Source organism: Ambystoma mexicanum, chromosome 3q, assembly GCF_040938575.1.
Source record: "Ambystoma mexicanum isolate Mex_15411 chromosome 3q, UKY_AmexF1_1, whole genome shotgun sequence".
NCBI lineage: Eukaryota > Metazoa > Chordata > Amphibia > Caudata > Ambystomatidae > Ambystoma > Ambystoma mexicanum.
Window position 1 is genome coordinate 874927648 of NC_090926.1, and position 24030 is coordinate 874951677.

At 45.6% G+C, this 24030-nt stretch overlaps 1 protein-coding gene across 3 annotated transcripts in view; it reads right to left on the reverse strand.

Moving 5' to 3' along the window:
* The window catches only part of LOC138583065 (sterile alpha motif domain-containing protein 9-like), a 275663-nt gene that overhangs the window by 162856 nt on the left and 88777 nt on the right, over positions 1-24030 (reverse strand). Inside the window, exon 1 of one of the 3 annotated variants that reach the window (XM_069654982.1) lies at positions 21119-21251. The exons of 1 other annotated variant lie outside the window; for it this stretch is intronic. The gene's annotated coding sequence lies outside the window, so the exon portion shown is untranslated. Of the gene's footprint in view, positions 1-21118; positions 21252-24030 lie in introns of those variants that run through there. One more of the 3 variants, XM_069654980.1, reaches the window with a different exon arrangement.

The following is a 24030-nucleotide window of genomic DNA, read 5'->3' on the forward strand; positions in this document are numbered from 1 at the left end:
CACTCGGGGAGCCAACCCAAAGTGGCGTTAGGTTTTGTGACAATTTTCCCAGGTCACGCAAGTAGCGCGTCATACTGCGGTAAAAAAGGGCCTGCGAGCCCCACTAACGCTGTGAGTCTCTCTGCATGCATACGAGCTGAGAACTATCCCTGCCGTTACTATAATAAACAACAGTAATTACTTTGCTCTTGTGTGTGGCTCATACTCCTTTTGGGACATGGGAGGAGTTGGGGCCTTCCCAGCCCCGGAGGTCCGCGGACGGCTCTGCCGGCCCCCGGGAAATCACCCTGACAAGTGGTCCCAATGAGGACAATCTCTGTCTTACTGGCATTAAGGCAGAGATCATTAGCAGCACACCAGGACTGAATTGCGGCCAGACAGTCAGGGATGAGCGAGGAAAAGAAAGAGGCAGAGAGTGGCCTGAAAGAGAACCGTGTGTCATCCACAGAACACTGAAAGTTGGAGGTGAAAGACGATATCATGTGGGCCAAAGGGGCCATGTAGATATTGAGGAACTAGGGGGATAGATTAGATCCCTCAGGAACACCTCAAGTAGAGAGAGTGATAGCGGAGAAAAGGACACGAGTTCCACCTGGGAAGGACGATCTGAGAGAAAGGATGCTAGCCACGCCGGGGCTTGCTCTGTGATATCTGGGATACCCAGGGTATCACACAGATGGGAGATCAGGATGTTGTGGTTTACCTTGCTCCATAATGATAGTATAGTGTCAGACATTTTATTGCCATCTTTGTGTTTTCCTTCATCATTTGATTCATTGTATTGGTTAAACAAACTCCAAGATATTCATTTTCAGCTGTCACCATCGCAATCCGTGCTCCCTTAGCGCTGTTTTTTTTCAGGCTACCAAACAGGCATTGCTTTTCGACTTTAGCCAATTTATTTTGTAACTAGAAAACCTGCCAACATGCTCAATCTGTTCCATCAAGGCAGGGACGGAAGCGACTAGATTAAGAAAAACTAGCAAAAGATCATCTGCATATAGCCACAATGTTTGCTCCATTCCACCAAATTTCACTCCAAGAATTCTTTCATCATTCCTAATTAAGATTGTCTGGGGTTCCAAAGCCAGCGCAAACAATAGTGGCGATAGAGAACAGCCTTGCCTAGTTCCTCGTCCTAACTTGAATTTTTCAGAACATTCTCTATTCGTCAGAACTGATGCTGTTGGATTTGCATATAACAGTTTGACACAATTCATAAGCCTGCTTCCAAAGTCCATCATTTAAAGCGTTTGAAACAAAAATCCCACTTAATTCAGTCAAATGCCTTCTTGGCATCCAACGATAGAACCGTTATTCCTGTGTCAATTTTCTGGACTTCTGTCAATTTCAATATCAATTTCCTCATGTTCATGGCTGAGTTTCTTCCTTTCACAAACGCTGCCTTGTTCGGGTTCACCAGCCTCAGTAGTTCATTTACTAAACTCCTTGCCATCCTTTTTGCCAGAATTTTGCAATTAGATTTAATAAGGCTAAAAGGTCTGGAGCTTACCGTTTCTGTAGGAATCTTGTCCTCTTTCATCAGACGTGAGATAGTAGAATGTCGGGAGCATGCCTTCCTTTCTGTAGGATGTATACAAATCTGCCAACAGATTAAAGGAATGGTTCGGTCAGAATTTTGGGTCAGCCATGTGTTTTTAAGCCCAAGTCGCTCGATCTTAGAAAAAATTCCTATGGACCATACCCGAGTTTTCGTCCATTAAACGCACGCGAAAATAGGCATCAGGGAGCCGTCATTTTGTGATAATCCTATCATTTCCCCCCATCGCCCTGGCTGACCTGCTTTTGCGGCACTAAATCATATCCCCTGCCCCTGAGCCTGTCATCAGCAGAAGCGTACCGCCCATTTCACAACGCCAAAGCACGTCTCGTGTCAACATTCGCTGCGCTTCAGCTAATGATGTGTCGCCATGGAAATGGCAGGACGCCTCTTTCCTCAATAAGTATAAACAGACCGTTTCACAACACACAGCAGCAGATTTTCGATTCCATTCCTCTCTCTGTGTTACTTGAGTATTCTGTGACTTGTTTCTGTGCTCTGGTCAGCTACCTTCGTTGCTTGTAGCCCGTGTGAACAGATACCAGTACCACCGCTATAAATTATTTTAGTTTGTTTAACACACAATGGATACAATAATGCCCTACATGTACGAGCCCGAGTATACCGAGGAGGAACTACTGCAAAGGGAAACACGCGAAAACGATGGGTCTTCGACGGCAGTTGGGAGGACGATTCAACAGCTGAAGAGCCTGGACCTAGTCGCATGTCCACCTGGTGCACATGCAATCGGTGCGAGCTAATGCCAACCGAGGACGAGAACTGCTGCTGCTGTGAAAACTCGGGATGCGTGGCCTACATTTCGGAAGGCGAGCCACGGCTGCAATGCATCACCGAGCTGCCAGACTTCAGGGCAGCCTGCCATTATCCGTGTTGAGGATAATGATGGTGCTTATGCACAAACTTCGCGCAACTGTTCGTCCTCGTAATCCGAGTAACGAGTAAGTGTACTCTTCTTGTCATGCCACTCCTATTTCATGGTCTTCTACTATATCCAAAATTACAAATACATATCATTGTAACGCACGAAAGTCGTTCAATAGTGTGCAGTGTCTAGATAGCATTTGTCCGAGCAGAATGCCATTAGTTACAAGAATTGTCATTGACAACAAGCGTTTATTAAACTTATCTTGGTCATTTATAAACAGTTTGTTTCATTCCTTTTCACAGGTGGTACAGGCTGGTGGCCTATCGTTCCTTTACATGGTGGCTTCACGGGAGGCTTGGACACCGTGTTCGAAAAGTGATACCCGCCTGTGCCATTCGTGCCATAAGAGAAACGTTCCCGAGTGACAGCGATCAGTACAGGGGATTTTCTCTCGCTGTGCTGCAACCTGAACTGTACAATGTTTAAAGTCTTGTATTTTTGTGTCATCAAAATAAGATACAAAATAAAACACCACCTATATTTTAACAACGGTTGTTTCAATTTTTTAAATGAATCAAGTGTGTCTCTATTCAAGGATGGACGTCAGACATCTGTGCTCGGAATGGGTGAAGGTCAGGTCGCTGTAAAGCGGGGTGGTCACTATCTAAGCTAACATAATATATTATCAATAATGCATGCACTAAATAACACTTGTTCAAAGTCTTTCAGTCAGTTATGTCTCTATAAAAGTCACACATATATCTATACTATCAATTAACATTGGATTATACAGGCCTTAGGTCAAGGGTCTTGACCACTATAATACACTGTTTGAAGTGTGGGTCTGTGCTCACAAGAATCTCCGGTATGTGGCATTTGTTATTGATAGGCAACAATATACTGCAGTAGGGGTCTAATGTTAGTTGGGGATCTGCTAGGTGGGCATCATGGCGTGGTCAGTGGTCTGGCACATGAAGAGAATACCTTGCAGGGACACAGGGTCAGAATGGCAGTAAGTTTCCACTGGCGAGGGTGCATGGGCAAGGACACGTTTGTGGAGATGAATGAGCTATGTGCTTGGTTCAGGCTGGTTCACATGCAGGACCGTGATCTCAGAGGAAGAGTGATGTGTTACATTTATTAGCTGTTGCAAATACCTCTGGAGTTTTCCAGTCAGAGTGGGAACAAGGATGTGGGCCATGTGCTCTGCGCGCTGTACTATCGCAGTGAGGCCTGGTCACCAAGATGGAGTGGAAAGGGGGTACAAAAATGGATGCCCCGTGTCCTGCTCAGTGTTCCCATCTACGCGAATGTCATCCAAAGTTAACATCACATAAGGGCAAGGGGCGAACCCACCACTGGAGGCACTTGGTACGAGTTTCTACTGAGAAGTAAAGGATGAGAGGGGCCTGATGGCCCCTCGCTCCCACATACTTGCCTGCACGCCCCAGGCCCATCCATCCCACCCCCTCTATCAAAGGCGGTTCGCACCCGGTGATGAGCGCTGGCATGGGGGGCTGTCACGGGCGCAAACGGCCAAGGTGCCAACCAGCATGTACACTTCAAAAGGTATCCCACGCCCAGGGGCCATCGCTCACATGGCCTCCTCAGACCCCCATGTCTCCAGGCAGGCCTCCCCCGAGGCAGGCCGCCCCCCTGCAATAAACATAATACCACGACATACACACGTCATTCATTCACAAACACACCCCTGTTTCTAATACTTTATAAACCACTTGATATGTCTCATGAGAACTTCTTTGTGCTTTGCAAGTCAACTCCTGAACCTTCTACCTGAGAAGCACTGAGCTCGTCGCCGTGCTACCTGTGACCGCTTCGAGCAAACTCGTCAGTGTGCTACCTGTGGCCATCTACCTGTTCTCCTGCAACATACTGCTCGGCCTGCTGAATCCAACTGTTTGTTGGTCAAGGTAAGGCCATGTATCCTAGTCATATTTCGGTCATTTTTACATTTCAATCTATTTGCTATTACAGTACCCAACAGAGCTATGGTCATTGGTCTCATTGCTATTGACTTGAGTTTCAATTGTTATGCTATCAATAGATCTATTTATTTTCATCTGTGTCAATTGTCATCGAATTGCATCCTTCGGGGGTCCAGTCTATAATGTAAGCATGGTTCCTTTTCGTGCAAGACAGAACATCCAAGGGACGAGTCACATGTTCAGAGTTTAGTCACATAATTTAAAAAATGTCTGTAACTTATGCAAATACTAAGCCGCACATGATGAACTGGTATAGTTCCGGCGACCAAAACAAACCTTGCATTGAGCATGGTATGGTTCATTTACTTTTTTATGACATTTTTATTCGTCAAGGTTTTATAATAATCTTGATATTTACTTTTCAGAATTTTCAACAATGTCTGCCTGTTCGGTTAGCAGTTGCCCTTCGAAGACCCATGCTAAATCTGAAGGCACTACAATGCATGTATTCCCGAAAACTGTTGATCGAATAAGAGAATGGGTCAGACATTGCGGATATCCACTGGATGAGCTGGAAAGTAGAGTCCAACAAGTCTTTGAGTACAAGAGGGATGATCGATACCGCATCTGCAGCCGGCACTTTCCCTCGAACATGTACACCACATCTTGGGTAACAAAGAAAAATAAACGGCGATCGACACGAAAATTGCTCGCAAACGCTATTCCCACTCTATTCGTCCACAATCCGCCACTGGTGAATCAAGTGTCCGTTTTTAGCTTTAGGCCTTGCGGTAGTGTGTAGGTAGCCGAATGGATTCATTGATATTTTAGGTGTTGTTTCCAATTTGTAATACTTTCGACATTGATATGAGTGTATAGCTTTTTGAATAATGACATTTATCAATATATTATTTTTAGATTTCATAACCCACAAACAAAATCTATATATGGGCATAGGGAATTGTGCTATATTGCGCATTACTCAAGTATTCTGTCTGCTTACATGGCAATTTTAAAAGTTGGCTTTTCATTATCAAACAATAATTTACCTTTCCAACTTCTTGACTATCCCTTGAATCCGAAGCAAGAACATTCTACTTCCGTCACGTGCTCGCAGTTATCAACCACTTCTAGCGCGTATCAGGTAATCATACTTGGCTATTTCGCTACAGACTTATTTTATGCATGTCAAGTAATAGTTTGTATGTATCGTGTGATTATTTTACCAATTGTTTGGTTAGTGCTTTCCAATTGATATACACCCTAGTTGTCGTCCCCTGGTGTTTGTTTTCAGTTATAATTAGTGTTATCCATACTAAGGCAAGTACTGTCTTTCAGGGAGATGCTGAAGCGTCCACCACATTGACAACAGCCCTAGATGTTCTTCAGCAGCACGAGTTATGGATACTGACAGCTCAAGCGACCGTGATCATCAGGACTGGAACACTTGTTTGATTGTTCTACACCACGTTTCATTCGTGGCTAGCCGTTGATATGTACCTGGGCGGTCGACCCCAAGCGTGTGTTGTGTTTTCAATATTGTAATCCTTACTAATGCAAATACTATGTTTCAGACAGTTGTTGAATCGTCAACCCACGCACTTGATGCGGAGCCTGACTTTCAAGTAATTCTGGTGGAAGCGGGACCATGCGGATACGAATCGGCGCAACAGCTTTCGGAAGTGCGCACCACATTGACAACAGCCCTAGATATTCTTCAGCAGCACGAGGTATGGATACTGACAGCTCCATCGAACGTGATCAAATAACGTGATTCCATTTGCTATACTTTCTTCTCTATTAACGCAAGTACTGTGTTTCAGGGAGACGATGGAGCTTCCACTACAATCACAAGATCCCATTTAGATGATGCAGATGTAAAGAAATCGGAGAAATAAGTTGATTAAACCTGATCATATTTAAATATTCCTTGATTCTTTTAGACAATCCAACATTTGTGGTTATCTCTTTATATGTACCTGTGCCGTCCACCCCAAGTGTGTGTTATGTTTACAATATTGAAAACCATACTAACGCAAGTACTGTGTTTCAGGGAGTTGCTGATGCCTCCTCTTCAATACAATCATTCGTGGCAGTCCATGCAGAGCCAGAGGTATGGATACTGACAGCTCCATCGAACTAGGTCATCAGAGCTTGAATACTTGTCGTTTGATTGTTCCACACAATGTTTAAATCGTGTTTGGCTATTGAGATGTACATGTGTGTTCGTCCTCACGTGTGTTTTATGCTAACAATATTTTGATACACAGTAAAGAAAATACTATGTTTCAGGGAGTCGATGGAGCCTCATTCCGTGCTGTCTATGCGGATACAGAAAATATAGTCGTTGCAGTGCAAGAGGAAGGGGAGAAATGCGGATACGTATCGGAGCAACAGCGTGCAGATGTTGAAGGTCGAGTCAAAAAAGTTGCAAAGAAAAGAAACAAAAATAAGGTTAGTTACAAACAGTTCATAACTTTAGAAATGTTTTTGTGCTGGGGACTATTTTATGTTTTTTTCAAGTCAATTGTACTATACTTTATCTTGTGTTTAAACTGAACATCCCATTTCCAATCTGTCCTCTAGTTACTTACCCGTGGGTCTACGAACTATACATACACAGACAGTGAAGCAAATGAGAGATGTTGCTTGCCAGACCATTTACACTATGGAGGAACTATTAATTCAGACGCGGCATGTTGAGACTCGGGATGCTCGTGTCCAATGGCCAGAACATGAAATGAATGTGACCGGAGAGTCCAGGAAAGTTGTATTGGACCATTGCTAAAGTACGATCGCACCACCCCAACAACATGATACTGGATGTATTGAAGATAGCTCTGAAGTAGTCGCAGATCAATTCACACAATCTACACCCGCCAAAAAATTGCCACCAAAAAAGCTGTCGACATTGTTGTGTTCTCCCATCAATGTTGAGGTAGCAGATGTTGAAATGACAGAGAATGAACCAGCAGCAGCATTCACAGACGCATCAGAACTTGATAGCAGTGATATTTCTTTCAAATGTGGTGATATGTCCTCAACGTCACAGGCCGAAACAACTTTGACGCAGGATGACAGTCTAATGAAAGAGGGCAAATACATAGTATTCGACAGTTGTTTGATGGATATTATAAGTATGCTGAAATGTGGGCATTCCGTCAGAGGGAAATTATGTGGGAAGCCATTGATTCATGTGACTCGTCAAAAACAAGGCAGTAACGTCACAATACATGCTGCCTGTAGATTACATCATACGTTCTCATGGTCTGCACAACCGATGCTGGGGAAACTGCCAGCAGGCAATCTACTGTGTGCAGCTGCATCACTTTTTAGTGGCTCCAGTTATAGAAAGTTAGAGTCTTTCTTTCAGTTTGTGGGACTCCATTTCATTTAAAAAACGCAGTACTACAAATACCAACATGATTATCTGTTTCCAGCCATTAGTGATGCTTGGAAAATTGAAGAATTGTCTCTAGCAAGTAAATTCGAAGGCAAAAGATTCAGGCTAGCCGGTGATGGACAGTGCGACAGCCCTGGATTTTCTGCCAAGTACTGCACCTACCACTTTCAGGACATGGATAGTAAGAAAATTGTGAGTTCGGTGGTCGTGCAGGTAACACAATGTACATCCTCAGTGGCCATGGAGAAACTAGGATTTATAAAATCAGTGGAATATCTGCAAAAAAAAAGTTAAAAGTCTCAATAGTTATGGTTCTTTGGGGCTTCAAAGTTCGCAGACAACAAGGACAAAATTGGGGGCCTTAGAACGCGCCAAGCGAGCCGTTGCAGATGGGAGAGAAGCCAGTTCGCATTTGCACATTGAGGCGCACTACATAGATGGATTCGAAACTTCAAGTTCTCACAGATGGCTTTACTACGGGATGTTGCAAAGAAAGAATGTATGCTCATTTCTAGTGAAGGTCAGCGTTTGATTTTCAGCTCGCGCCCTGAAGAGGCCCACAACTCGCACTGGCAGTATAAGGTTCTATTGTTTTTTGACCTTGAGAGACAGGGACCATGCCGAAAGAACTTCATTTGAAGGGGGGAGGGGTGAAATAACGGAAGAGACGATAAGGCAGAAAATTGTGAAACTAGACCGAGTTTCATGTTAGTTCAGTATACGAAAAATCGTTGTCAAGAGCACAACGGGATTTACGGACTGCATTACGCAGAGATACAATGGAAATTGCAAATATAATGTAAGTAACTCTTTAGACGCTTTTATACCGGAATGAAGAATTAATGAATGGATGCATGAATAAATGGATGAATGAAGAGCTTGGAAAACGTTTGTGGGATCGTCCTTGTAGCGGGCACATGGGCATGCAGGTCCACATTCCACACGCATGTAGACAAAAAGTAGTTTCTCAAAGTGTACTAATCTCAATTTATTTCGTTAGTTTTCGCATTGATTTTAGGGCCGAACATACTCCATTGCACTATCCTTGAAAGCAAATAGTTTCAGCTCGGCCGTAATAAATAAAATTAATAAAGATCGGCTGGCGAGACTAATTATAAATTTTATGTTTTCAAAACAGGTATATCCTTCCCTTTTGCTACTGTCACCAGTTTCAGGCACCGGCAGATGTTTTTTTTAACCGCCAGCTGCAGCTTTATGTAAACAACTGCATAATCCTGATGATTTTATGGGACGATCGCCAAGGGCCCATATGCCCTAACGCGGTACTAGCGGCTAGAAGCAACATATCAACCTTTACGCTGGCCTAGTGCCTACTTGATGGAACAGCCTTGCGGTTCAACGTGCGACAAAAGTGCTTCTTTGAACGAAAACCAACACCCTGTGTACCATAAAGGAACAGCGCGTGACTCACGATAAACTTTTACGGATTTGAGATAAAAGAAAATAAATGACTTTCGGAGTTTATATGGCAATTGCTGAATATTCTATAAACATTTAATATCAAATAAATGTACTTTACCAAATGTACCGTGTTGCTGTTTGATTTTAAAGTACAGTTTCATATTCCGAATTGTGGCGCGCTGTGTTGTGAGTTGATCTGTGTTGGTTTCCGGGTTCTGTGTGAAGTCGCGTAGAAGACGACTGGGCGCGTTTGCCTACGCAGCACAGTAACGTCACGGAGAGAGGCGGGGAATATGAATGTTTTGATAATGTCAGGCTCAGGGGCGGGGGAATATGAATTAGTGCCGCAAAAGCAGGTCAGCCAGGGCGATGGGGGAAATGGTATGATCATCACAAAATGGCAGCGCCCTGATGCCTGTTTTCGCGTGCGTTTAATGGACGAAAACTCGGGTAAAGTCCATAGGAAATTTTTCTAAAATCGAGCGACTTAGGCTTAAAAACACATGGCCGACCCGTAGAGGCAATAAAACATTTTGACCGAACCATTCCTTTAACTAAAGAGACATCGCTCCAGGCTGCAAATAAGATGTAGGAAGAGATGGTGGTTAGCAGAAGCAGCACCACTCCCAGCTCAGCTTCAAGTAATATGCGCTCAAAAATGAGTCAGTCTAACAGTGTCAGTGTGGCTGGAGATTAAGCACTATTGACTTTAAAGTCATATATATATCAACGGCATTGTTGGTAATACAGTGGTTTTGAGCACAATAAGGGAATCAGATCTGATGTTGAATTCTTGGAAGCTAGAGTGACATATCCTAAAGTAGAAAGCTTCCACAGTAGCTCAGCAGGTTGAGTGAGTTGTTGAGATGCAAAACAGACAAGTTTGTCAGAGCCCCAGACAATGGGCCTCATTACAGGTTTGCCGGTAAAGGCTAAAAGTACCAGCAATACTGTTTACTGGCACTTCTAACGCACTGGCAAATTAGAAGTAGGTGGAAACACTGTTGCCGGTAAATTCCAGTGACGGGTACCGGACCTTCTGGAATTACCATCGCCGGTTATACCAGCAATGGAATACCAGATGATGAAGATCCCTGCACCGGTATTACCAGCGCAACAGTGATACCGGCAAAGTATGAGTACGTATTTGTTGGTAATGCTGGCAATAATTAGCTGGTATTACCAGCAAATCTCAGGCGTGGATACCACCACCTCAGAGCAGCCGGCAAATGGACACAGCCGATGTCAAACTGGCAACAGGTGCACCCAATCCACCCAGGTGCACACAATGCACACAGGAAGAGTACTAAAGGGCCACACCTTCCCCAAAAACACTTACTAACACAACCCAGCTGATACTCATGGCGCGTACATGGGCCTGGAGGGACAACGTGCTGATTTACAGCTGTTGGGACTGGAGTACCAGCAGTGGGGGACAAGAGGCCAAGAAGAGAAGGAGGAGGAGGAGGATGCAGATGGGGATGCAGTTGGTGAAGAGGAGGATGCTGCAGATGGGAATGCAGGTGGTGAGGAGGAGTTGGAGTTCTACAGTGATCCCATATACAAGGGCCACACCACCCACCCTCACGAACACACAAGCCCTCACACTGTACCGCCTTGACAGGGAGACCATCAGAGAACTCCTCACACACATCCAGGAGGACATAGCGAGCAGGATCAGCATCAGGACAGGCATTCCACCGCTGGTAAGGCTGGTGTCGGTCCTGCACTTCCTGGCCTCTGGCACTTTCCGTCACTCTATCACCCAGCTGCATGGCATATCGCAGCCTACATTCTCCAGAGTGCTGGTGCAGGTGCTTGAGGACCTCCAACGCTATGTGGGCCTACAGATTGCTCTCCCCACCATCCGGGTTCAGCTCAAGGCCACTAAGGCCCGACTCCATGCCATTGCGGGCATGCCCAATGTGGTAGCAGTATTGGAGTGCATGCATGTTGAGTTGGTGGTCTACACGAACCGGAAACAGTTTCATTCCCCCAATGTCCAGGTGACCTCTGACGCCAACCTGACCATCGTGCACTGCTGTGCCTGGTTTCCAGGATCAAACCACAACGCTATGATCCTGCAGAACAGCACCCTGCTGGTGTAAATGGCGCGTCACTGAGGACAAAGGACCTGGATGTTGGGTGAGTACTTGTACAATTCCATCTACCTTGCAGCTTGAGTGACAGCCAAGGGGGCAGGAGGGCAGCAATGCAATGAATTCATGCCCAGAATGCGCACTGCACATGCAGGTCCCAACAGCGCACCTTTAAATGTACAGGCCACAACACACAGGGGTAGCACATGACTTGAGTAGTAGCAGTCACTGAGCAGGCCATTGCAGCCCCAACAGGACATCCACACTAAATGCACTCCAGGTACCAGGATGCAACTCCCCCCTCAATATTGCAAATGCAGTGTATGATCAGACATGGCCACCTAGGATCACCAAATGCATGTCTTGAGACAACACCCTGAGAAGTGCAATACGCATGCAAGGACTGGAATGTGAAACACAGTAGCACAATGTGAAATGGGGCATGCATACACAGACTGACCATTGCAATGCCAACATCATAGGAAATGCTGTTACCAATCAACACTACTCACACCTGTATCTCTCCACCTTATAGGTGACTGGATACCCACTGCTTCTGTGGCTGATAACCCCTCTGACGTATCCCCTTACGCTGCAGGAAGTGGCGTACACCTAGGCCCATGTGAGGAGCAGGATGGTGATTGAATAGACCTTTGGCCTCCTGAAGGCCCGATTCAGGTGCCTGCACAGGTCTGGGGGTGCGCTCATGTACAGGCCAGAGAAGGGGGGGACAGATTGTATTGGCCTGTGCAATTGATATTGATATTGTATTTGTATCGCGCCCGTACACAAGTGTTTCAGAGCGCAACAAGGCAAGGGAGGGGAACAAGGGAGAACAAAAACAACGATGTTACTAAGCCCAGTGACATTGAGAACGTGTAAGTGCATGGGAGAGGGAAAGGGGAAAAGTGCATGGAAGGGGGAGAAGTGGAAAGTGCGGAGCAAAGGAAAAACGACAAATAATAAACATAAATAAATAATAAAGGTAACAAACAGTGGTAAGTGCAGCCAGCAAGTGGCAAGTACAGGTTATAAGGCAGCAGAAAAGGTATGTCTGAAAAGATGAAAAAAGGGGGGTGGCCTGTAAGGTGAGCAGGTACCTGGGCCTGGGAGACAGAGGATAGGCCAGGTGCACAGTGCAGAGAGGGAGAAGATCAGCAAGGGAGAGGAGGGGCAAAGGCAGAAGCAAAGAGGAAGGTCTTGAGGTGCTTCCCGAACCGGAGATGGTTCTCCTCAAGTTTCAGAGTGGAAGGGAGGCTGTTCCAAAGGGAGGCCCCAGCCGAAGACAGAGATCTACCCCCAGCTCGTTTCTTTGAAAAACGACTGACCCTGAGGGTCAATGTTGCACAATAACTGCATCAGGTGTAACATACCCCTGCTCCCAGATCTGGACATTCCTCCCTCAGAAGATGATGATGCTATGCCAGCCGGTCACATGCACCCGTGCACTGAGAGCATTGAGGCCAGGCATTGACCCAGCAAGAACTCACTGAGAACTTTTCCAGAGTACCTCCTCCACTCAGCACTTAACTTGCACCCTACTGTATTTTATTTATTACATTTAATCATACGCCCGCACCCTGGGGTATCACAGTGAAGTTTACAAGATTACATTGATACTTTCTGGTTACAAGGAAATAGTGTTAGGTCATAGCAATTGACATAGTGGTTACAGACATTCATTTTCAGTTGACCTTGTTGAGGACATATAGTTATTTGCAGCATCTTATTCAGAGTTAGAATTTATTGAAAAGCCACGTTTTTAGCATTTTTTGGAAGTTGGTGTGGGATGGCTCATTTCTTATGTTGGAGGGAAGAGAGTCCCAGATTCTAGGCGCTGCTACTGGGACGCTGGAGATGCCTGTTCTTGTGTATTTGAAACCAGGGATGAGTAGTTGGCGTTGGATATGAGTGATCTGGTGGTTGTTTTGCGAGTGAGGCAGTGGTTAAGATAAACAGGGGGTTTTGGGTGATGCATTTGTGTGCGGTGGTGAGTGCTTTGTGTACATTTCTGGCTTGTATGGGCAGCCAATGTACTTCCCTCCTAGTCTGTAATTTGTGGTCGCTTTTTTGATGCCCAGTGCTGCACTTTATGCTTTGTTTTGCAGTTATTGTAATTTAGCTAGGTTTTTCTTTGTAGTGCCTAGCAGAAATATGTTACAATAGTCTAGCTTGGACATAATGAGAGCTCTTGGTAGGGTGATGCATTTATGAGGGGTCAGAAATTGTTGACTGAGGGCGATGAGTTTTGCAGTGTAGGCAATGGAGGAGGCGAGAGAGTTAATGTGTTTACACATGGTGAGACTGGAGTCTAGGTATACGCCTAGGGTTTTGACTTGGTTAGATATGGTAATGTGGGTGCAATCTATGTTGATGGAAGTATAGTCATGGTGTAGTATTTTCAGACGGGCCGGACAGCCTACTATGAGGATCTCGGTCTTGTCACTGTTGAGGCCTAAACTATTTGTTGCCATCCAGTTTTGTATGAGTGAGTACATTTTGTTTATAAGGATGGTATCTTGTTCTAGATTGCCAGATATTGGGACGAGTATCTGAGTATCATCTGCGAAATTGGTGTATATTACTCCCATGGCATCTAAAGCTGCGAAGAGCAGTTTTGTGTAGGCATTGTAGAGTGGGGGAGAGGCACGATCCTTGTGGGACACCAATGGTTACTGTTATCAGATCAGCCGCCTCCTCGCCAATGGCTACTGTGGACGTACATCCTGATAAGAACGATTTGACCCAGGAGGTTGCATCTTTGGAAAAGAGATAGTTTTTTGATAGTGCTAGGCAAAGTTTGTCATGGTCCACTAAATCGAACGCAGCAGACAGATCGAGCAGTAGAAGGATGCACAGATTTCCTGAATCTCTGATGGCATCCATCTTGTTTTTTAAATCTAATAGGGCAGTCTCTGTGCTGTGTTTGGGTTGGAAGCCGGACTGTCTATCACCTAACAAATGATTATTTTCCAGGTGGGATTGTACTTGGTTGTAAGCAATTGTATTGATTATTTTAAGGAGGAATGGGACTTTGGTCATGGGTCTGTAGTTGGTGGGAATGGTGGGACCTAGTGTGGGTTTTTTGAGTAGTGGTGTGACCCAGGCTTCTTTGATATTGGGAGGGATGGAGTTGGAGCTAAAGGATGCGTTTATAAAGTTGGTGATAATGGGTGCCAGGGTGGGGGCACAGGTCTTAACTAATTTTGAGGGAAAGCTGTCCCCTTTGCAACTGGATGGTTAGAGGGAGCTGATAGTCCTGGTACTTGTGCTTGAGTGACTGGAGTAAAGTTGAATTGAGGTGGTGGTACTATGTTATAACTCTGGTCAACGGAGGTGGGCTCGGCCTTGTGCGCTAGTAATTTTCTTTTCATAACGATTTTGTCTTGGAGAGAGTTAATTTTGGTCGCTAGGGCATTCTGGATGGTGGTGCACCAAGCTTTACTTGTGATAGCTAGGGTGGGCGGTGTGATGGGTGATTCCAATTGCCTGAGTATGGTGAACAGTTCTTTACTGTTGGAGGCGGCATTGTTAATGCATGAATTCAGGGAGCTAGCTTTCTGAGTAATTACTGCATTTTTATATTTTGTGCGATTTCTTTGAGCTCTATTTTGGACTCAGAGTGTTTTTTTCTGTTTAGGTGTTCTGATGCTCTTTTGCTTCTTCCGAGTTCGATAAGTTTGTCATTGAACCAGGAGTTGCTACGTTTGGTTCTGGGCAATTTAGACTTGCATGGGGCTACTTTGTCGATAGCTGTTTTCAAGCAGGTGTGGTAGTGGAGAGAGATGCTCTCAGGAGTGGTGCTCGTTGTATGCTGTGCCTTGAGTAACTCATTTAGTACGGGGAGTCAGATTTTCTGGCGTGAGTTTCCGTTTGTTTCTCACAAAGATAGGGATCGGCAGAGGAGAAGGTGTTACTTGGGCTTTGGTAGTAGATATGTTAAAGCGAATTAGGTGATGGTCTGTCCAAGATAATTCTAGGATGTCTTCCAAGGGTTACCGTAGGGTTTAGTGTAAAGATCCAGTCTAGGATTCTACCTTTGGTATGGGTCAGAACATTGACAATTTGGGAGAACTGCATTTCTTGTAATGCCTTGTGGAATGCTGAGGCTTTGTGATCTCGTAGATCGTTGAAACCCAAGTTAAAGTCTCCTAGTAGAATTAATTTGGTCTTGGGTTTGAGGAGCGGGGTAATGAGGGGATGTCTATGTCCGGATGGTTAGAGGAACTCGGTGCTCTGTAAATTACGAGGAAGTTAATGGTAGTTTGAGATTCAGTAGTTAGTGTTAAGCCGAGGAGTTCATATCTATCTATTGTCTCAGTTTTACAGGCTCTGAACTGAAGGGATGTTTTGGCAATGATAGCTACACCTCCTCCCGTTGCGTCTTGACGGTCGGTTGTGAGTATGGTGTAGTTGGGGGGATCGCTAGGGTCAGTAGTGGACCTGAGGACGCGTGGAGCCAGGTTTCAGTCATTATTAGGAAATCTAATTGGTATTCCAGGATATGGTCGTAGATGTCGATGGCATGTGCACCTACAAGTCTCACGTTCAGTAAGGCACCTTTCCATGGAGTAGTAGGAGGCCATATCGTTAGATTACCTGTGAGGGTTGGTCAGGGTGGCTGATATTGTCTGGCTGCGTATTGGGTGGGGAATATATGAAATTAGGTTGTATTGTGGTAGCAGGTGATGTAGCCTTGCAGAACGAAGATTTATGGGACCTGGGTGAATAAATGATTTTAGTATGGCTGTGTTTGGTGGATGGTTAGTTCTGAACCCTATTTGTTACATGGTGCTGGTAAGTCCGGGAGGATAGTTTGAGCCTCCAGGTGGCCCCCAATGTGGGGCTAGAGAGTACAGGGTTGTGGACTAAGGTCCTAGACTTAAGTCGTGAGGAGCCTAGACAGGGTGTGGTGGTAGTGCCGGTGTGAGTGGTGTTAGTAGCTGCAGGGGGGAAGGCCATTGTATTGGGCAGGAAAGGTGTGGGGCAAGGGAGTGGGTGATGTCTGGGGCAGCGTATGCAGGCCAGACCTGTGCCTAGGTGAATGAAGGCTCCTCTAGTGCAGGCTGTGGTGTGCGTACAGATATTGTCCAGTGGGCAGGACATGGTTGGCTGGTGTAGCCTCGAAAGGTTGGTAAGGACCTGGGTGTGCATGGGGTGGATGAGGCAGATAGTGGAAACTAGCATGGCAATGATGGTTTGGTGAGTTAGCCTGGTGGGTGTATGGCATATTTGTAAGATCCTCCGTGTGATGTGGTGGGCAGGTGACAATTCTAATCAGAAGGAGGTATGATTGGTAAGAATTGCTCAAAACTGGCAGACAATATACGATAGCTTGCGGTATCAATAATGCAATTATGAGGTGAAAATAGCTAAAATACTGGCAGGTAAAATATGATGATCATGCTATGTCAAAGAACATAATGTGTGGGAGTATTAAAACTCTGATATACCAACTAGCTATATGGTAAGTTTGATTATGCAGATACAGGCATATTTACGGCAACATTGGCATGAATATAAGCAAAGCAAGTGAGCACGATAGGGTGCTAATTATGATGTCACAAGAATGGTAATAGGTAAATATCATACACAATCACAGTAAACACTTGTTTGATTAAGTGCAATGTACAGTCATTGCTTCAAGTGAAAAGAATGTATTAAACAGAAACATGAACACCCCCTACCCACACACCCCCACCCACACACACCCTTACTCACATGTACCCCTTTCCAAACACCCCTTACCCCCACACACACACCCCTACCCACACAACCCCTCACCCCCATACCCAGTAAAGCACCCAACCAGTGTCACTGTCACTTGTGGCCCTTTTGACCATGGGGCTCTTGCCAGACTCCTGTGTAAGCCGTAGCCTCTGTGACCGGTGCCTTGGCTGCCTTCCTGGGAGCCCTCAGTGGCGTTCACTGATGTGGGTGGGTCTGAACCCCTGGCCTGCATGTTGTCGATGCAGAGTTGTACTGCATGTCTCATTACCTTTACCATGCAGGAGGTGATTTCATTCCCCTCCCTCACTCTTTGTGCAAGGTTGAGGAGGGCTGCTGTTGCACATCCTCTATACTTTGCACTCCTGCCGCTGGAGGCCTGCATGCACTCCCTCATCAATCTCATCTCAGTGAGCTGTTCCTGGGCAATGGTGGTAAATTCCCCCTTCGGGCCTGAAATGCACGCAGGTGTGCACTGATGGTATGGTGGCTGGGTAGTGGTAGTGGTGGGGAGCTATGGGGTGACGAGGGGCTATAACAGGCAAAGGGGTGTGTCATTCCATTGTCGTCATACTCCATCTCCTGCGTGGCAAACCACCCATGATGGCCTAGTGGCTGCTATGCCCCTGGTGGAGTGGAGGGCACAGGAGGGACAGCAGGGCCACTGACAACAGGTGTGGTGGTTGCAGCAGTGCCACATGCAGCGGTGGTGGCAATGGTGCTGGTGGTGGGACTGACTGATGGTGCCAGTGGTGGAGCTGATGGTGCCTGCGATGTGGCAGTTGTACTGCCCTGCTGCCTGGTCTTCTTGCCTTTGTAGGTCTACCAGCAGCTGCTCGCCCTGATGATGGTCCTGAGTCATCACTGTCAGAGGACTGTGTCCCTGTTGGGAAGAGATGAGCAAGCTGTTAGCATTCTGTGTGCCACGACTGCAGCTTTGCAGTTCATTCAGGCCACATTGTGTGTGTACTGCTCTTGTCATGTGGCTTCTCTGGTCTGTTGCCTCGGATGTGGCATCTACATGTGGGAGGTGGGAGTGTACATTGCATGTTGGTCTGGCACGGTGGCCAGTTGCTGTGTATGCATTGGGCCTACTATTCGTGTCCTGTCCTCCCTTGGCACACATGAGTGGGACTGTACATATTGGCAACAGTGCTTGTGCATGACTACTTGTGCATGACTACTTCTAACTGCATCCCCTTGCATGTGTCTTGGATCAGGCCATTTGCTGTGTCTGACATGTGTTGGACTCTCTGCCTGGGGATGCATGTATTTGAATGCAGGAATGGCATTTACATGGGGGGTTTTGTACTTACTACCATGATGTTGGGTCCTGGCTCCAGCCTCTGCCACCCCAACACCCTGGATGTTCTCCAAGTGCTGGATGGAGCTGCATCGTTGCTCCCAGGGCATGCGGGTGAGGGACAACATCCTCCCTCCTCATGTGGCTGAGGATTCCCTCCTGTGGGTGGTGATGATCTTGTGCACCCTCAGCTGCAGGTCGTGCCAGCACCTGTGGCAGTCCGTGGGTGTGCAGGGGACAGTCCCCACGACTGTTAAGCTGTCCGCAACCTCACACCAGGCTTGTCCTGCGGTATACAGCCCAAAAAAGCTCATCAACATGCTTGACAACTGTGTCCACCAATGACATCAGTTCAGCCTCTGAGAACTTTGGCTTCCGGATGCGGACGTCAGGTCCCTTCCTTTCCTCCTCTCACACTGGTTGGCAACAGAAAGTGGGAGATTGAGAGTGGATTGTGTTTTTCAAAATGGACACTGGCGAGTTTCCCGTTCCGTCTGTGATGCTATTTCTGGTGCCGGTAATAGCATTGTTGGTAATTCCGGCAGTTCTTGTGACGGTATCAGTGTTGCCGGCACATTTCTGGCAGTAATACTGGCAAATTGCTGTAGTTGCCAGTAATACTGGCGTGCCGGTATTACAGTTTCCTGGCAGGGTGATGTGCACCTACCTGTGGAGTCCTGATACGCCGGTGATTCCGGCAATCGCCCGCCGGTAACGGTAATACATGCATGATGGAATTACCAGCGTTTTACAGGAAAATTCGAAATAAGCCCAATAGATAGACCTCTTCTATTATAAGAGAAGGATAGTTTTCCAGCTTGGACTTCCCTACGCGCATATGTCATTTTGAATGATCATCATCATTTCTATTTCAAATGTTGAAAGCTATGAACAGAATTTTAATCCCTTACAGGCCTGGACTGGCCCACCGGGACCCAGGAGTTTCCCTGTTGGGCATTGGGCACATGGGGCCTCTTTTCTTGGGGGAAGGATACATAGATCAGATGATGAATGCCTGCCTGTGCATGCCACGCCTGCTGCCACTGCCACTGGTCAGTTATGTAGCCACTCTCACCCCGTGAGATGAGAAGCCGAAGTCGACATGTGTGACTCTTCAATGCACGTCACAAGTAGCTAGGCAAGTGGCCCAACCCTGGCGCTCAAGGTACGGTAATAGATGTTCGGCTTGAGTGTGTCGGTTCTGGGGAGCACCAAGCACTGCAAACCAGGCACACCCTAAGGGAGTATTATTATTATTATTTATTATAATGCGCAACACACCCATTGGACTCAGTGTGCAACATAAAAACATACAGACAACAATTACAACATCATAAATAGAACACTGGGATACAAAATGTTCAAAATATAATCCTCATGTTGGTGGGAGATTACATATTATCCAGATTTTTACATATACTAAGAAACAACAGAAGATTCGTTTGACCACATCCTATGATAATACACTCTGTATGACTCTTGGTACACAGGGTGTCCACTTGTACCCTACTCAAAAACTTCAAGTACTTGAATATAGTTATGCCCTATTCTTTGGGGCAACCATGCCAGGACTTTGTTCCTAATGTAAGGAACTCGGGTGGCAACAGTAAAGGCCGACACAAGTGATCACAGTTCATGGGTGTTTATTGAATTTTATAATGGGCGAGAAAAACGCCTAAACTAAACCGAAATCCCAGTCGCCTTCGTTAGTGTATGACTGGCATGGGTGGACTTTCCTATTTGGAACTCTGGACATTTCCCGGTAGGTCTCTGCACCCTGGGGCTATCTTGTGTGGTATCCTATTTTATTTCCAATTGTTCTCATAGCTGAAAATATGTAATATGGGGCACTTGGGAAATTATTTCCAGGGCCTCTTTCGGTTCCCAGTCCACCACTGATCCCTTATCAAGCCATTGGGGAGGCAAAACCAAATGTTCCCAGGCATGGCAATGGGAGAACTAGGGTGACCGGTTTCGCCGGGACATCCCGGAATTAGGCTCTGTGGTTTTTTTTTTAATTTAAAAACCATGTGCCGTTTATTTTTTTTTAAGGGAGGGTGCAGAAACGCAACAATTTAAGCTATTTGAAATAATAAACAGCTTGATTAAAGAATATATATGCTTTTAAGGTTTCGATTGAACCTCCAACCAAACTATGAGGTTGTGGGAGCAAGTACTAATATTCCAAGGAGCTGTCGTATTTGTCGCTTTTGTATGGCTACAGAGGCTAATGAAACAAAAAAAATGCTTTTAAAATGTCCTGAGGTTCCTGAGAGAAAGACATTATTTGAAGGCTTTTCTGATTGTAGCAAGTTTGAATCCCCCAGCTCGTTTTTGGTCACACATTGTTGAAGGTAGGCAAGTGTCCTTAATCCCCACCTTCCCATTATCACCTCTGTCAGACACCCCAAGGTAGCCTCAGACCCCCAACCTTTTTGGTAATAATCATATGCATTTAATGATTGCGCAATGGAGACTTGTTAATAAACACGCATCGCAAACCATGTAACAACAATGAAAGCAAACACTCCTCAAAGCGGTAGTGACATATTTTGCAACCCTGCAGTTTAATATGTATATGAGAAGTTCACGTTTGACGTTTGATCCCATGCGGGGGATAAGGGAGGGCGGGGTGGAGGGGGTGAATGGGCTTAGGGTTCTAGTCATACTTTTATGTTTTTTGCCTGTCCCATTTTTTTATTTTCTAAATCTGGTCACCCTAGAACTAGTGCCTTCAAAATCAAGAGTAATAAGAAAAAACCAATGCATACCTGTAAGAGTAGTGTCTATGGGCTCGGTTTCGCCGCTCGCCTGATCGACATCTGGCGGCGACCTTTGTCTCCTCGTTCGTAGCCCCAGGCGCTCCCTTTGCACTTCCCGCCTCGTGATAGGTTCTGTATTCTCACTGTGAAGCAGAGCACGGCTGCCTTTACTCTCACTCGAATGCCACCGTAAAAAGTACGTGAGCTCTGCGTTGCACTGATGGGCGCTGTCTGCCTTTTCCTGCTCGAGGATCGCATTCTTCCATGCAGCCAAACCCTTGGGATACACTTCTCGCGTTTCTTTCCCTGTCGCCTAGCAACAGGCCCTGCTAGGCTCTGTTATTGAAAACACCAACAAATGAGTCACAGCTGATAGAAGAAACAAGTCTGACCGCCCCTGTCGTTGCACGGTTTCGGTTTCGTTTCCTTGCTTCTGCTGCTCAGTCAGTGGGATGCAACCTCTTTTCTTCAGTTGGTTTTGAACGCCCTGTCCAAACATAACCAGAATAGAATGCCTCACAGATGGTTTTCAAGAGCGACCAGCTTTGCAATCACAAATTCTCTAAGAATGTCTGGGCACTCACAATGACTAATCCCCCACACTAACGTGAGATGGGGGTTTAGATTCTATTAAAGACAAGGAGGCGATTATTATGCATTACAATCTTTACTCTGAAACCACAGCAGCAAAGAAAAAACTTTTACAAACAAAAAAGTTTCAACAACAGAACTAGATAAAGTTCAATGTCAATGCATGGGGAACTCCCCAAACCATCATGGAGGATAGGTCATACCCTGCAGGGGACCAATGAGCAGGGACCCTCCTTTATATATGTCCATTACTCTAACGCCAACCCCTCTTTCTGCAGCTGACTTGCACCAGACGCCCAATGGAACGGTTGAACTGCGTAGCGCAGAGAAAAAGGATCCAGCGAAACCGGAGATCTCAACCTTTCCGCAGCCTGAAGCAATGAAGAAGTTCTTCTGGATAGGACTTCTCACCCGAAATCACGCACTCCAGAACTTGTAACTGCGATCCACACTCCTGAGCAGAACCTCAACTCGTACCTGTAAGAACAACAAGCAAGAAGGGTGGGTGGTTGGGAAGAACAACAAACCAAAGAATGTTCTCACTTGAACCACCTGTGTACATGCGTATCACAATTGTCATATCATATCATATCATATCCAGGGTGGGTGGGAGGGATAATAATCGCCTCCTTGTCTTTAATAGAATCTAAACCCCCATCTCACGTTAGTGTGGGGGATTAGTCATTCTATGACAAGACAGGAGGCTCATATTATGCAAGTTCAAAGCCCTTGCATCTCATTAGTAAGTACAAAATGATCCAATATAATAGATAATATAATAAAATTAAAGGAAAGGTAACATTTTTTAAATGCTTTCATTAAATCAATCTGTTGACCAATCAGAGAATTGCCCAAGACTAGGTTGCCCGAAAAGCTGTCTTATAAGGCAAAGTCAAATCCACTGCAAGAAAAACAGGAATGTGCCAAATCCAGCGTTCCTTACAGGCCACCAAAACCAACTGGTTAAAAGAGGGGAAAACATTGAACAAAGTTTTCCTATACTAATAGGTTAGGACAAAACCATCTGAAATAAACACCTATGTTGTTCAATCAAATATTCAAAACACTTAAATTCGTACCATTTTTGGGGACCTAGAAAGCAAACCAATGAAAACAAACACCTAGCTCTCCTGGAGATAAAGAAAAGTACCCCATAGGGGTGAAAGTCTTATAGGTTCCATCCCATGCATTAAAGGAAGATATCGCATTAGAAACAGGGCATGTCACAGAACTACACCGGGTAACCAAGAGGGAAAGACAAATCTTCAAAAGGGTAAAATGGGAGTAAAAAATCATTTTTATAAATTTTGTAATAGGACAATCCATCCTGAGCGGAGCTGAAAAGCAATAGAATTAATCTACAATTGTCTTCAGACATATGTGTATACTAAGGAGGGAAGTCTTCTGGAGGCAGAAGCAGAATGGAAGAGAGGGCCCCACCTGAGAAGCTAAACCCGTCAAACCGCCAACACGGAGACCCTCAGACCTCCCGAACTCTTGAAGAAGGACTCTGCTACCATGACAAAAGGCAGATATTATAAACCTGATCCTTAAGAGGCCAAACTTGGCAAGAAGAAAAAATGTATCCGACATCCAATCACTACCATTATAGTGATATCTAAACTCCTTTGTAGGTATGCCCGGTGCTTGAACCTTGATCCCTCCTCCCTGGTGATAAATCCCCTAGCGGATCAAAAGTAACCGAAGGAGGACACCAAATTTCCAAAATCTTAGCAAGACTCTAAACTGCAAAGAACTGATCACTAAATGGTTAAACTGAAGGTGTACACCAGAAGAGGTCCAACCTATATTTCAGCCAATTTGCAGATCTTTGAAGCTCACAGCACCCTGAGCTGGCACCTTACTGCAAACAAACTCTTGTGAAAACCCCAAAGGTCCACCTGCCATGCAGGTGACTATGATAATCAAGTCATCAACCAAATATATTTCCCAGCACTCTGGTAATCGTAGCGGCAGACACCGTCTGAAAGTTAATGTATAGACTCTGGAACGCATCGTGATAGAGGGTCATAACGTGGATGGGGGATAGTATCACTCCCAGACCCCTCTATCCCACCAAGGGATATTGAGCCTTCCCAAAAGAGGAGAAACCTCCCCCACTTATCCAAAGGAAAAACCTTGCAATCCAGAAAGAAAACTACCCTGAGGACCACATTAAAGCCCCGCTTTACACCGTTAAGAGAAATAAATACCCACTAGCGCCTCTAACCAATCCCCTGACTGGACAGACTCCAGTTAACTTATTGAAATACCAGAGATTAGCACAAAGGAAAGTAACAGACGGGAGGGAAATGCTCAGTGCGAGTCTG